General features: G+C 46.1%; 1 pseudogene; it reads left to right on the forward strand.

Annotated features, from left to right (window-relative positions):
- The first annotated feature begins 617 nt into the window (after positions 1-617).
- LOC145350503 (uncharacterized) lies at positions 618-2,144 on the forward strand (annotated as a pseudogene).
- Positions 2,145-15,256: the final 13,112 nt, after the last annotated feature.

A 15,256-nucleotide genomic window follows, 5' to 3' on the forward strand; every position in this document is an offset into this window, starting at 1 on the left:
AATGGCTGGGACAGTGGATGTGAGGGGGAAGATTGGCCTTGGTTGTGTTGACTAGTGGAGCAGGCTGGAGGGGGCGCAGTGAATCCTCACCCCATATTTATGATTTAATATTCTAAAAGCAGCAGAGCTCTCCCTGTGTTCTTGCTGTGTTCCAATTGTTTCCTTTCTATCCTAAACAGCAATGACTGCACCTCCAAAGCTCTTCACTCGGTGTAAAGGATTTTGAGGTATTTGGAGGTTGTGAGAGGAGGAATATTAATGGAGGGTTCTCACTCTCTCTGAGAATTGTGCGACACAGAGAGTGGCCACAGCTTTGTGAGGTTGGCAGTGATCATGGAGACAGGGGATTGGGAATGAGAGCAGAGAGTCTGTGCTGCTCCAGGGGGAGATAAAGAGATTTGTCCCTGTGGTTTGGGGAGGAGGGGGTGATGGTGCGAGGCTGGGATTGGACAGGAATGAGATTGGAAAGTGGAGATAGTAATTCACCAGCACACTCAGCCAATGACATGAGAATCCAGTGGGAACTCCAACATGATTGGATATTTGTTTCGTCACCCAGCCCATTCCCATTGCTTGTGATTGGTTGGATAGACTTGTCAATACAATACTTGGGACCAATGAGATCGCAGAAAGCGGAAAACTTTGAGCATGTGGTGAATGTTGATCCTCAGACATATCCCAGTGCATTGTGGGGAGAGATATTTACCATGTACGTTGAGTTCAAGTCTGCTGGAGAATCTTCCAAATTCTGTAACAAGATGTAAACTGTAAAGATTAGATCAAGGAGTTATTGTAAAAATTGGAATGTAATAAATCCTGATGACAAAGGGTCAGGAATTATAATCTGGAGACATTTATATTTCCATGAATCTGCTGATTTCTAAAACATTTTAATTCAGCAAGTGGTAAAGTACATGTAGTGACTGTCCCTTTAAAGGGAACACAGCAGCAGAGGGTCACCTGCCTTGAGGCACTGATTGAGACAGAGAGTGGGTCATCACCCCACGGGCTGGAGTCCTACCTTCCACAGAGACAGTCTGACGATGTGTAGGGACTGGGACAGCCGGGGGATTGCCGGCCTCTGCACAGTGATGAGATCACTGACAACAAATTGGAAAAAAAGTTGTAAAATTGACAGAATGAAGTGAAGAAGAAGGAGAATTTAATGAGACAATAGAGAATAAACTGAGTTCCACAGAAGGCAACTTGGAAATAAGAACAGGTTCAGTGAAGAATTGAATCAGGAGAATGAGAGCTTGAAGAAGGAAGCTTGACAATGAGAGATTAACTGAAGAGGTAAAAACATTGAAATTGATGCAGAATCAGCAATTCAGACAGAGAAAGAAACTGAGATGACTCCCAGAACAAGATTGCTGAAACTGTCCCGCAAACGGAAAAGCAGCAAGCCTGTATGGAACAGTTCCATGCAAGGTTATATTTGGAGCTGTACATAGTTAAAGCCGACCAATAACAGTAATTGTGTTTGGACACACAAGCCTCAAGATCTCATCAATGAACCGTCAGGAAACGTTTTTGAACCTGGAAGTACCAAGTACCCGATTGGCCTGTTATAGACAAACTGAAGCTGCAGCCCCCCCCCCCCCCGGGCTTGCCGGGCCCGCTCGCTGCAGCTGGGGCTGTGCTCGCACCAGGACGCGCTGCGGGCCAGCGGGCTGGAGGGGGCTTCGCCGACTTCAGCCCCTCCTCGGCGGCGGCGAGCTGCAGCAACAGCAGCGGGCCGACAGAGAGAGGGAGCCCGGCCACTGGAACCGGCTGGATGTGATCATGATGGACAACAAGAGCCACCTGCAACTGGCCCACTGTCACCACCAGCAGCAGCAGCAACAACAGCACCACCCTCCACCACCCCCTCCTCCTCCTGTTCAGCAGTGAGCCGGCAGGGCCAAGGCAGAGCTGCAGATCTGTGTCTCCTGCCGGAACAACAACGAGTCGCTCACCCTGTCCACCAGCCACATCCTGAAGAGCCCCGACGGCCGGGTGCTGTGCCCCATCCTCAGGCGCTACACATGCCCCCTGTGCGGTGCCAACGGAGACACACCATCAAACACTGCCCACTCTCCAAGCTGCTGCCCACTATCCCTAAACTGAAGACCAGAAACTGCGTTAGCAAGAGGGTCCGTTAATGAAAAAAAACAACCCTTAAAAGGCATTGTGAGCCCAAATATCAATTGGTATCAATGGGTGCTATTCTGATTGGCGGTTGGTGACTAGTGGAGTGCCGCAGGGATCGGTGGGGCCTCAGCTATTTACCATTTATATAGATGATCTGGAGGAGGGGGCTGAGTGTAGGGTGTCGAAATTTGCTGATGACACAAAGATGAGTGGAAAAGCAAATTGTGCAGAGGGTGTGGAAAGTCTGCAGAGGGATCTGGATAGGCTGAGCGAGGGGGCGAGGACCTGGCAGATGGAGTACAATGTTAGCAAGTGTGAGGTTATCCACTTTGGCAGAAATAATAGTAGGAGGGATTACTATTTAAAGGGTGAAAAGCTGCAGCATGCTACTGTGCAGAGGGACCTGGGGGTCCTTGTGCATGAGTCGCAAAAACCCAGTCTGCAAGTGCAGCAGGTGATCAAGAAAGTGAAAGGGATGCTGGCCTTTATAGCGAGGGGGATAGAATATAAAAGCAGGGAGGTCTTGCTGCAACTGTACAGGGCACTGGTGAGGCCGCAGCTGGAGTACCGTGTGCAGTTTTGGTCGCCGCACTTGTCAAGGATATTTTGGCTTTGGAGGGAGTGCAGGGGAGGTTCACTGGGCTGATACCGGAGATGAGGGGGTTGGGCTATGAAGAGAGACTAAATAAGAACATAAGAAAATAAGAACATAAGAAATAGGAGCAGGAGTAGGCCATCTAGCCCTTCGAGCCTGCCCCGCCATTCAATAAGATCATGGCTGATCTGTTGTGGCTCATTTCCACTTTCCCGCCCTCTCCCCATAACCCTTAATCCCCTCTCTTATCAAGAACCCATCAACCCGCTTCTTAAAAATATTTAGCGAGGCAGCCTCCACCACTTCAACGGGCAGAGAATTCCAGAGATTCACCACCCTTTGAGTGAAGAAGTTCGTCCTCAACTCCGTTCTAAACCGCCTCCCCTTTATCTTGAGGCTGTGCCCCCTAGTCCTACTGTCTTTTTTGAGCGGGAAGAGTCTCTCCACCTCTATCCTATCCATCCCATTCATCATCTTATACGTCTCAATGAGATCTCCCCTCATTCTTCTAAACTCTAACGAGTACAAGCCTAGTTTATTCAGCCTCTCCTCATAGCTCAATCCCCTCAACTCCGGTATCAGCCTAGTAAACCTCCTCTGCACTCCCTCCAGGGCCAAAATATCCTTGCGCAGGTGCGGCGCCCAAAACTGCACACAGTACTCCAGCTGCGGCCTCACCAATGCCCTATACAGCTGCAGCAAGACCTCCCTACTTTTATATTCAATCCCCCTCGCTATGAAGGCCAGCATCCCATTCGCCTTCCTGACCACCTGCTGCACCTGCAAGCTGGGTTTTTGCGACTCATGCACAAGGACCCCGAGGTCCCTCTGCACCGTCGCCTGCTGCAGTTTTTCGCCACGTAAGTAATAGTCCTTCCTACCATTCTTCCTACCAAAGTGGACCACCTCACACTTGCCAACATTAAATTCCATTTGCCATTTCCTGGCCCATTCGCCCAGCCTATCTAGATCCTTCTGCAGACTCTCCACACCCTCCGCACAATTTGCCTTTCCCCCAATCTTGGTGTCATCAGCAAATTTCGACACCCTGCACTCAGTTCCCTCCTCCAGATCATCTATGTAAATGGTAAATAGCTGAGGCCCCAGCACCGACCCCTGGGGCACCCCACTAGTCACCAACCGCCAATCCGAATAGCACCCATTGACCCCCACTCTCTGCCTCCTATTTGACAACCAATCCTCTATCCACGCTAACACCCTACCCCCAACTCCATGTCCCCTGACCTTCTGCAATAACCTCTTGTGAGGTACCTTGTCAAACGCCTTCTGAAAATCCAGAAAGAATAGACTGGGTCTGTACTCGTTGGAGTTTCGAAGGATGAGGGGGGATGTTACAGAGACGTATAAGATAATGAAGGGGATGGATAGGGCAGAGGTGGAGAGATTCTTCCTGCCCTGAAAGGACAACAGGACTAGGGGGCACAGCCTCAAGATAAGGTGGGGGGTGGGGAGGTGCAGTTTAGAACAGATTTCAGGAGGAACTTCTTCACTCAAAGGGTGGTGAATCTCTGGAATTCTCTGCTGGTTGAAGTGGTGGAAGCTGCCTCGCTAAATGTATTTAAGACACGGGTAGATAGGTTTTTGGTAGGCAAGGGGTTTAAGGGTTATGGGGAGAAAGCAGGAAAGTGGAACTGAGCCACTTCAGATCAACCATGATCTTATTGAATGGCGGGGCAGACTCGAAGGGCTAGATGGCTTACTCCTGCACCGACTTCTTATGTTCTTATATCCCCTTCCAGGCTTCCTAGACTAATAATAAATACGTGGACATTGAGATTATACTGAGTCTGGGAATACACGTTTTATAGTGACTGAATGTACACCCTTTGTCTGAATTTGTTTACAATCTAATGTTGCTGGTTGAATATCTATAGCCCAGGAATCTACCTCAGTTATTTAAATACATAGTTTATGGAATTAAGAGAACGCCATAATTTTTTTGCTGTTTTTTTCGAATCCACTACGTGCATTTCATTTTTTGGAAAATTTAAGGTAAACTTTAACAGTGATATGAGATATTGTAGAGGATGTACTTTGATTTTTTTTCCTGAATGTTAATGTTTGCTATTTTTTTAGAAAGGGAGATGTAAAGCAAATCTGAAGATTACTAATGAGTAACTGCGTTTAAACAATATTCCGGGGAGCCAATAAATTTTCAGTTTTTGCAGCAGCTATTGTGTGCTTTTGCTTTTCAATGAACTGGTGTGGAAAGAGGCGAATTAATGTAGCACTCAGACCTGGAGCGCCTTCTTGTGGGCAACAGTTGAGCTGTGGAGTGTTCTTGTGGGTAACAGGAGCACACTTTAAATCCCAGTTAACCAGAATGGGAATAAACCCTTGTTTTGTGTGTAGTTGATGTTTTGGTGATCACACTTCTTAAACATAGCTGGCCAGACTTTAATTTGATCTTTGTTTGTAGCCGAGCCAACGTCTACTTATAGTATTTCCAGAAACTGATTTATTTACAGTGGAACTTGCTATCCGAGTGAAAGCGCCGACTCGTTTGTGTCTCTCCTCCTCCTCCCACCCCCACCCCTCCAGCCCCCACCCCTCAATTTGAGTCACTGCTGTGATCATGATTTAAGAGATCTCACTGGCTATCGATGCATGGTTTAAATTACTGCCATCCACTTCCCTAAGTGAAAAGGAATTCATTTTATTTCGAGGTTTGTGATGATCGATTTCTGGAGAAAAGACATTGGATGGATGTGGCGCTTACTTTTTGTTTTTGGAAGTTGGAGCAAGGGCTGATCCTTGGAAAAGCTCTAGTTTTGGGAGATGGAGAGTTAGGCAGTTTTTCATTTATATAGCAGCCCTACAACCACCAAAACGGCGATGAAGTATTTTTGATTTGTAGTCAAACTGTTGTAGGAAATGAGGCCGGCAATTTGCATACAGTAATGTGAGAACCAAATAATCTTTTTTTGCGTGATGGTTATTGAGGGTCAGGACACCAGCGACAGCACTCCTTATTCTTCCAAGACAAGGTCGTGGGATCTTCTGCTCCCACCTGAATACCACATCTGAAAAGCAGCACCTCCAACAAACTGCTTTGGTACAAAGTGTCAGGAATGAATCGTGTGCGTTAACTCCTGGGTGGGACTTGAACGTGGAACTTCATGACTCGGGGCAAGAGCGCTCACCACGGAACTCAGTGTGGGCATTGCGACCACAACCAACTCCAATTTACATCAATGAGTTGAATTCAGGAACGCAAAACTGGTCAAATTCGCCGAGATCATAAAACTAGGAAATGCAACGGGTTTGGAAGAGGCAGTTCAGATCAGATAAATGGGATAAAATCTGTAAGGGGGCATTTTGAGCAGCTGGAATATAACGGGCTGTGCAGAGGGAGGAACAGACAACGCTTACTCTGACAGGGACTGAAATAACTACGGCTGAAGTTCAGAGATTCTTCCTTTTGACGTGTGCAACAAGCAATAAAGCCAATAGATCATTGAATTCGATTTTAAAGTGGCCAATAAGTTAATAACCGCTCGATAGAATATAGAGAGAAAATCTTGGAAACATTCAAGAAACCAAGAGATGCAACAATGGAGGATCTGGGGATGTTTTTGATGCATAAATTGAGACGAATGGTTTTCCTTATCCGAACTATCTTTTGAAAAATTGAGATTTTTGAACCAATTTTTGAAGTTTTCAAAGAAGTCAAATATTCAACAACAACTAACGTTAAGGATTCTAAAAAAAATCCATCTGTCCCTCTGAGCTTCCAGTGTCCTGCCATTCATTAATGCTGGCCTAACCAGCGACACCCACATCCCGTGAAAGCAATCTCATCTCTCTTTCACACATCTCCAATTCTCACTTTGATACAACGGGAGGGAGAGCCTTCCCTATACTGAGGGTGCATTGTGGGTCGGAATGGAGTTCCTCGAGAGAAGCAGAGGTCAGGCAGCAGCCAGGAGAAGGACAGAGTACAGGTGAATCTGACCAACCTATTCCCAATAGTTCCTCATGAGTGAGGGGGGTGTCTCTGCATGATGGGGTGTGTGTGTGTGTGTGTGTGTGTGTGTGTCATTGAGTCACAGCAGTTTACAGCATGGAGTCAAGCCCTTTCCCTTAACTTGTCCATACTACACAGTTTTTACCACTGAACTAGTCCCAATTGTCTTTGTTTAGCCCAATCCCTCGAAACCCATCTTACCTCTCCTGGAGTTGGCGGCGTTGGACTGGAGTGAGGGTGCGTGTGTGTGAGTGTGCATGTGAGTGGGTTGTTTATGTGAGGGGGTGCATGTGCATGGGTGTGAGCGTAGAGTGTGTGTGAGGCTGTGTTTGAGGGTGTGTGTGAGAGGATGTGTGTGTGAGGGTGTAAGTGGGGGTTTGATGAAGTTGTATGTGAGTGTATGTGGGTGTGTGTGTGTGTGAAGGGGAGTGTGAGGGGAAGTCTAAAGGGGTGTGTGTGTGTGAAGGGGAGTGTGAGGGTGTGTGTGTGAGGGGGTGTGTATGTGGTGGAATGGGAAGTTGTGAACATTCCTCTCCAGGTTGAAGTTAACTTTCGGAGTTAATGATAACTCGAGTTTCCTGCAGTTTCTTCGGAAATTGGTTCACACAAACTAAAGGATTTGGAAAAGATGCCGCCACATTCTTCAAAAAGAAGTGAAAAGTGCTTCTGCTGACAGACAGGTGGTGTGGGGAACTCAGTGCAGGTTGTTCTCACTCTCCTGTCTGTAACACTGCAATGATTTGTCATTCTTACAGTAATATGGATGGTGCTCCTGTGGAATACAATGTACTGCCTATTTTGGAAGCAGTTTGCAAAGCTGAAGTATGAAAAATACAGTAAAACACAACAGCTGGACGACATTTCCTTACCAAGGCAGAAGAAGCTGCTCCTCGTTTGCTGCGCTGGGTTTGATCTAAAAGGAAACACAACGATGTTACTTCCGAATAGATCCACGGAAAGATGGAGCTTTTTAAACTTGGAATGAGAGCGATTGAAAAATGCCCGTGTCACCTTGGGCAGTTTTCTCAGAGTGAAGCTAATGGGGGAGATGGGGATTATTCTCCATCAGCTGCACTGTCTTCAAAAACTCATCATCCAAATTAGAATCTCACACAACAGGAGGAGGCCATTCGTCCCATTCAGCCTGTACTAGCTCATTAATAGAGCCATTGTGCTTCATCCCACATTCCTGCTTTTTATCCACAATCCTGGAAATTCCTCATCCTCCAGCACTTGTCCAACTCTCTTTTCCCATTATTTCTGGAATCAGCTTCCACCACATTCCCAGCTCGAGTATTCCACATCCCGACAACTCTCATTTCTCCCCATCTGCCCTCTAGATCTTTACCCAGTGATTTGAAATCGATGATCGCTGGTTACTGATCCGTTCACCAGAGGGAATAGATTTTCTCTCTATCAAAACCTCACCATCTTTAAACTCTTTACTGGGTCAGATCTGAACCTTCTCTATCCCGAGGAATCCCTCTGTGAACGGACAATGTGCTCCATCGACAAAGGCATGATCACTACATGCTGGTGACACAGAGGAGGCTGTTCCTTTCTGGAAGTTTCTATCTCTTTGGAACCACTGGCTGCAGCATTGCCAGACTGAGGGGGTGTTTCACAGTGCAGCGACAAGGCTGGGGGCAGCCTCCTGCCATCTTCATTCTGTAGGATGTAGATTTACAACCTTTAACAGTAAATTCTGTCAGTCAGACAATGAATTGGTCAAATTATTAGCAAGTTAATTACATCACAAAACTATCCACATCAAAGGGACATCTGGGATTGAGAGTAATTCCTGCCAAACTTTGCAATAATGATTGAATTAATTTACTTACTATCCACTGTTGCGTACACAGGGTTCTGGTCTCCATCAGGATCCCGAAAGAAATGCCACACATTAGCTTCATTGAGGCTTTACCACAGAACAGCGCTGTAATATTCACACTCTGGGTAGAGATGCAGTTTAGATTTTGCAACATGGATTTCCCATCTGAGTTTTTTACGGAAGATTTCACGACTGAACAAGATTGATCGATTCATTCCCTCAATAAACAGAACTTGCTCCAGCAATAACACAAAGAATTTGACCAAAATCAGAAGGCATGCTGGGAAGCTTGATCAGGATGGGTAAATATGATCGGATTGTTTCCTTGTGGGGAGGGTAATGGCTGAAGTAGGCTGCTTACACAGAGTGTCCATTCTCACTTGGTCTGAGCATCATGAGGGACTGTGCAGCGAGCGAGACACAGGCATGAATTTAATGTTGGCAAATGTGAGGTGGTCCGCTTTGGTAGGAATAATGATAGGAAGGACTATTACTTACGTGGCAAAAAACTGCAGCAGGCGACAGTGCAGAGGGACCGAGGGGTCCTTGTGCATGAGTCGCAAAAACCCAGCCTGCAGGTGCAGCAGGTGGTCAGGAAGGCGAATGGGATGCTGGCCTTCATAGCAAGGGTGATTGAATATAAAAGTAGGGAGGTCTTGCTGCAGCTGTATAGGGCACTCGTGAGGCCGCAGCTGGAGTACTGTGTGCAGTTTTGGTCGCCGCACTTACGCAAGGATATTTTGGCCTTGGAGGGAGTGCAGAGGAGGTTTATTAGGCTGATACCGGAGTTGTGGGGGTTGAGCTATGAGGAGAGGCTGAATAAACCTTATTGAGAGGTGACCTTTTTGAAACATACAAGATGATTAGAGATTTAGATAGGGTGGACAGTGATAGCCTTTTTCCTCGGATGGAGAAAGCCAGCACGAGGGGACATAGCTTTAAATTAAGGTGTGGTAGTTATAGGACGGATGTCAGAGGTAGGTTCTTTACCCAGAGGGTGGTGGGGGAATGGAATGCCCTGCCTGCTGCAGTTGTAGATGTGCCTAGTTTGGGGGTGTTTAAGAGGTCCGTGGAAAGGTTTATGGATGGAAAGGGATTGGGTTCGGTTAGAGGGTCATTGCTTTTTCTTAATTGGTCGGCGCAACATCGTGGGCCAAAGGGCCTGTTCTGCGTTGTAATGTTCGATATTCTCTGTTCGATGTTCTAAACTAGGCTTGTACTCGTTAGAGTTTAGAAAAATGAGGGGAGATCTCATTGAGACATATAAGATGATGAATGGGATGGATAGGATAGAGGTGGAGAGGCTCTTCCCACTCAGAAAGGGCAGTAGGACTAGGGGGCGCAGCCTCAAGATAAAGGGGGGGTGGTTTAGAACGGAGTTGAGGAGGAACTTTTTCACTCAAAGGTTGGTGAATCTCTGGAATTCTCTGCCCGTTGAAGTGGTGGAGGCTGCCTCGCTAAATATTTTTAAGACGCGGGTGGATAGGTTTTTGATAGGCGAGGGGATTAAGGGTTATGGGGAGAGGGCGGGAATGTGGAACTGAGCCACGACAGATCAGCCATGATCTTATTGAATGGCGGGGCAGGCTCGAGGGGCTAGATGGCTGACTCCTGCTCCTATTTCTTATGTTCTTATGAAACCAGCGCATGATTGAGTTCGTTAGGTGGGGAATTATCCAGCACTTATATCCTGAGGGTGATGTTTCGTACTTTAACTGTTCAAACCTTCCTGACTCTCAGCAGCAGTTAGGTGCCTGTTGGTCAGTGCTGGAGTCAGTGTGATGCTGTGACACTTGGAGATGACTGGCACCAGCTGAGTATCTAGACATGTGTGGCTCTCATCAGTAGCAGGTCACTCCCCATGAACTGTACACTACAAGGGAAAAGTTACTGCTCACGAAAAGCAGCAAGTTATAAAATAGTGCCCCTGTCCAGTTACAGCAACAGACACAAGATGAATCATCTTTACCTTGGTGTGGAGTTCCTTGCTGAACAGAACCTCTTTTTCACAAGATAACCTGTGAGCAGAGCAACGCAGAACAAGACAACCAAGGACAGAATGATAGCGACGATTAACAAAACGGGATATGAAGTCCACGGATTATTGTAGGATGATTCTTCTGTAAAATATCAGAACGTTACACACACTACAGCTTCAGTTTGAGTAATGTACATCGACCGGAATGGAAATAAAATCAGACAGAACCTGTTTCCGTCAGTTTCTGCTGAGCACATTCGGGTAAAATTGTCCCTTTCATACGTGGCAAGTTAACAGCCTGGAATGAAAGGCCAGTGCCACAGAATGGCTTCTTCCTCTATCATTGTTGCCTTTTTTTATGGATCTGAAACAAGTCCAAAGATCAGTCGTACAGCAGGGCAGAGACCCCTGATCCAATGGCAGTTTGCACCAATACCAAAGAAGCGCAGGGGAACATTCAAAAAAACCCCAGAACTTCCAAACGCTTGTTTGTGTGAAGTTGGGAGGATGAGGAATGATCCGCCTTCCCCTGCCTGTCCACACTCACCAAACCTCACTCACTCAGCAACCATCTCTCCAGTGCTGCACCCAGAGGGATGTGGATGCTCCATTGTTAAATACATTTAAGGCTGGAATAGAGAGATTTTGCTCTGTCGGGGAATTCAGAGATACGGTGACAGAGAGACGGGGTTTAACTGGAGTTGGCAGACGCACCTCTGCAACTTCAACCCCAGGAATTAAACTTGAAGTTGTGTACATTTCTTTCATCGACAATGTGCTGAAGTTAGTATTGATTTGGAACCTACATTGTCTGTCTAAAATATAACAAAAGGATGCTGATGATATCTAAAGGTCGATGTAATTAAAAAAGGCCCAGATAGAGTGGACGTGGTGAGGATGTTTCTACTGGTGGGAGAGACTGGAACTCAAGGGCACAACCTCAGAGTGAAGGAACACTCCTTTAAAACTGAGATGAGAAGGAATTTCTTCAGCCAGAGAGTGGTGAATCTGTGGAACTCATTGCCACACAGGGTTGTGGAGGCCAGGTCATTGAGTGTCTTTAAGACAGAAATAGACAGGTTTTTGATCAGTAAGAGGATCTGGGGTTATGGGGAGAAGGCAGGAGAATGGGGATAAATATCCTATCAGCCATGATTGAATGGCAGAGCAGACTCGATGGGCCGAGTGGATTCATTCTACTCCTCTGTCTTATGGTCTGATGGTCGTATGGTGAGCAGGCAGACAGGGAGCAGATGAAGTTCAACATGGAGAAATGTGAGGAGATACATGTCGGTGGGAAGAACATAAAGAGACAATGTACATAAGGGTTACAAATCTAAAGGGGACGCAGAAACAGAGGCAGCTGAGTGTGTAAATGTATAATTCATTGAAGCTGACAGGACAGGTGGAGAGACCAGCTAATAAAGCATACAGTCTCCTGGGCTTTGGAGAAGGATTGTCGAAATTAGGACTGATTTCCATGGGGGAGAGAAGGTGGAGAGGAGATTTGACACATATTCAAAACCATTGGAGGTCTGACAAGAGATCAGGAGAAACTGTTCACATTGTGAAAGGTTCGAGAACCACAGGGAATCAAAATTAATTAATTTATCAAAGTGAAATTCAGAAAAAAACATTTTCACACAGCGAGTGGTGAGGATCTGGAATGTACTGTCTGAGAGTGTGGTGGAGACAGATTCAACAAGAAGTCTGACAAAACCAGTTTAAAGTCCAACAGGTTTATTTAGTTGCAGAAGCCACTAGTTTTCGGAACGCTGCTCCTTTATCAGGTAACTGGGAGCTCTGTTCACAAACAGGACAGATAAAGAAACAAACTCAATTTTCAAAAGAATGTTTGGAATGCAAGTCACTCGCTGTGTGAATCTGTCTCCATGTCTCACATTCCAACCATTAATTTGTAAATTGAGTTTGTGTCTTTATGTCCCCTGTCTGTGAACAGGACACCCACTTACCTGATGAAGGAGCAGTGCTCCAAAAGCTAATGGCTTGAGCGATCAAATAAACCTGTTGGACTTTACCCTGGTGTTGTCAGACTTCTTAACGTGTTTACCCCAGTCCAACGACGGCATCTCCACATCATGGAGACAGATTCACACAGTGAGTGGTTAGGGTCTGGAATGTACTGTCTGAGAGCGTGGTGGAGACAGGTTCAATTGAAGCATTCAAAATGGAATGAGAATGTTATCTGAACTGGGGAAATGTTCAGGGTTACAGGGAGAAGGGAGGGGATAGACACGAGGGGAGTTGATCATTCAGAGCGATGGTGAAGATGTGATGAGCCGAATGGTCTCCTCTGCCATTCTGCGATTCTGTTTCTCACTTATGTCCCTCCATGCCTGACTTCTGAACCAGCCCAACCTAATTCAATCTCTGGAATGAAGGCCTGGATGAGCACTCTGCCATTCTGTATGCTTCCTTCCATTCCAGGCACACACCAGTCACTCAGCATTGACTTACCAGTGACATTGAGCTGGGTCCCTGCTCCATGGATGTAGCTCCACACACTGCATCTGTACACAGCTGTATCACTGAGGGTCACATTCACAATGGTCAGAATGTAGCTGTTGCTGCCGACATTCCGGGAAGGCTGGAAACGGTGGTGGGAATCCCGGGACTTGGTAATGGTGCCATTCACAAACTGGCTGATCAGCCACTCAGTGTGGTAGCCAGCTCTCTGGTAATGCCAGTGGACATCAGTGTCAATCACACTGGCATTGTACATGGCACATTGTAAGTCGACAGCCTGACCCTCTGGCACCTTGCTGACTGTTGGATACTGCATGAGGACTGGGTCAGACAATGGAGCTGTTAATATTGAGAAAGAAAAATCATAGAATTTGAAATGCAACATTTTAGAAATCTTCTTCTGGTTACAATAATGATTTGCAGAGAATTCTCTCAATCTCCCAACATGGAAATTGTTGTTTGCAACGAGGGAGGGAATGAGGGGACAAAAGGGGATCTGCTGAATGTTCTAGAATTTGCTGATATTATCCATTCAGTGCACATTCCCACCCACAGAAAATAAACTATCGAACGGATAAACTTCACAATCTTCACAGCTGATTATTGAAGAACTCAAATGATTGTTTAAAAAGATGAATGAAAGGTGAAAGTAAAAGAATAAAGTTTAAAATTTCCTGTATAATAATTACAGCGTGACCACACACGGGCTGATTTACTGCTGCTAATCCTCTTCTTTACCCCATCCTATCAATCTGGCCTGGATTTTCCCCTTCTGGGATTGTTGGGAATTGGTAAAAAGAGACACAGGGATCCGGAACTTATCCCTCCATTATCGACCTGTCCTGCCCCCTTCAGTGATCTGTGGAAATTCATTCCAAGATCCCACTCTTCTTTATAACCCTCAAGCCTCCTCCATGCCCCATCATATCCCTCCAGATCCTCATGCTTACTGCAACTCCATGCCCCTTCCATTGCCCCATGCATGCTCCACACCCACTCTCCCAGTATTTCCACGCATAGAAGCAATGTGCTACAAGCACGTCTGGGAAATCATTGAAATGTTTCTGAAACTGACACAATGAGCAAAGAGGCTTTGAAATTCTACTTCAGAAAAAAAAAACTATTCATCTTACAACCTCAGAAAAATGTCAAATAAATATTGGCATTCACGGTGTCAACAGGTGAAGTTTTATTCCTTTTAAGGTGTCTTAACTGTGTTCAAGTATACAAACAGGCATTGAAAAACCACAAAGAAAGAAACTTCTTGAAGCTTCCGAAATGCCTGACATAAATAGGAGCACTTTGCTTCAAACCATGTTAATATTATCGAATTGACTAGCTCCATAGTCAGTTTGGAATTCAGCCAAGCATTCATAATCGGTCAATCTGATAACTCCATCAACAGTAGCATATTGAACAGATAGCCAGACAGTAGTTTCTGGAGATGAAATGGCCTGGCACTTGGTTCTGCTCCTTCTACAGATCCCAGCCTCAATTCTCTTTCGCAGGATGTGGACATTGTTGCCTCGGCTAACATATGTTCATCATCCCCAAGACTCTTCCTATTCCTGCCACCCAGCAGTGTGCCAAACTTGGAACCTCACCCATTCCTCCTCCTTGACCGCAGCCTCCAGTGCTTCCCTGCTCATTTCTCATGTCCTACATCATATTCCCAGAAACCCTGAAATCCCTGAATCCCACCCTGCTCACTGCTTTCCTCACCTTTTCCTCTTCACCCACAGTCATACCCGGCACAAAGGAAGATGGTAGGAGGTCAATCATCTCAGCTCCAGGACATCACTGCAGGAGTTCCTCAGGGTAGTGTCCTCGGCCCAACCCTCTTCAGCTGCTTCATCAATCACCTTCCCTCCATCATAAGGTCAGGAGTGGGGATGTTCATTAATGATTGGACCATTCATTACTCCTCCATTACTGAAGCAGCCTGTTCCTGCACACAGCAAGACCTGGACAACATTCAGACTTAGGCTGATATGTGGAAGGTAACATTTCCCCACACAATGTTACCTTGCAGCTCCAATAACACTCAAGAAGCTTGACCCCATCCAGAACAAAGCCAATGTGTTTGATTGGGACACCACCCATCACATTAAACATTCACTCCCACCACCATGGACACACAGTGACAGCCGTGTGTACCATCTACAAGATGCACTGCAGGAACTCACCAAGACTCCTTTAACAGAACCTTCTAAACCCATAACCTCGACCATTTCTACGTTCTAT

The sequence above is a fragment of the Carcharhinus amblyrhynchos genome, chromosome 12, assembly GCF_965287045.1.
Source record: "Carcharhinus amblyrhynchos chromosome 12, sCarAmb.v2.hapA, whole genome shotgun sequence".
Lineage (NCBI taxonomy): Eukaryota > Metazoa > Chordata > Chondrichthyes > Carcharhiniformes > Carcharhinidae > Carcharhinus > Carcharhinus amblyrhynchos.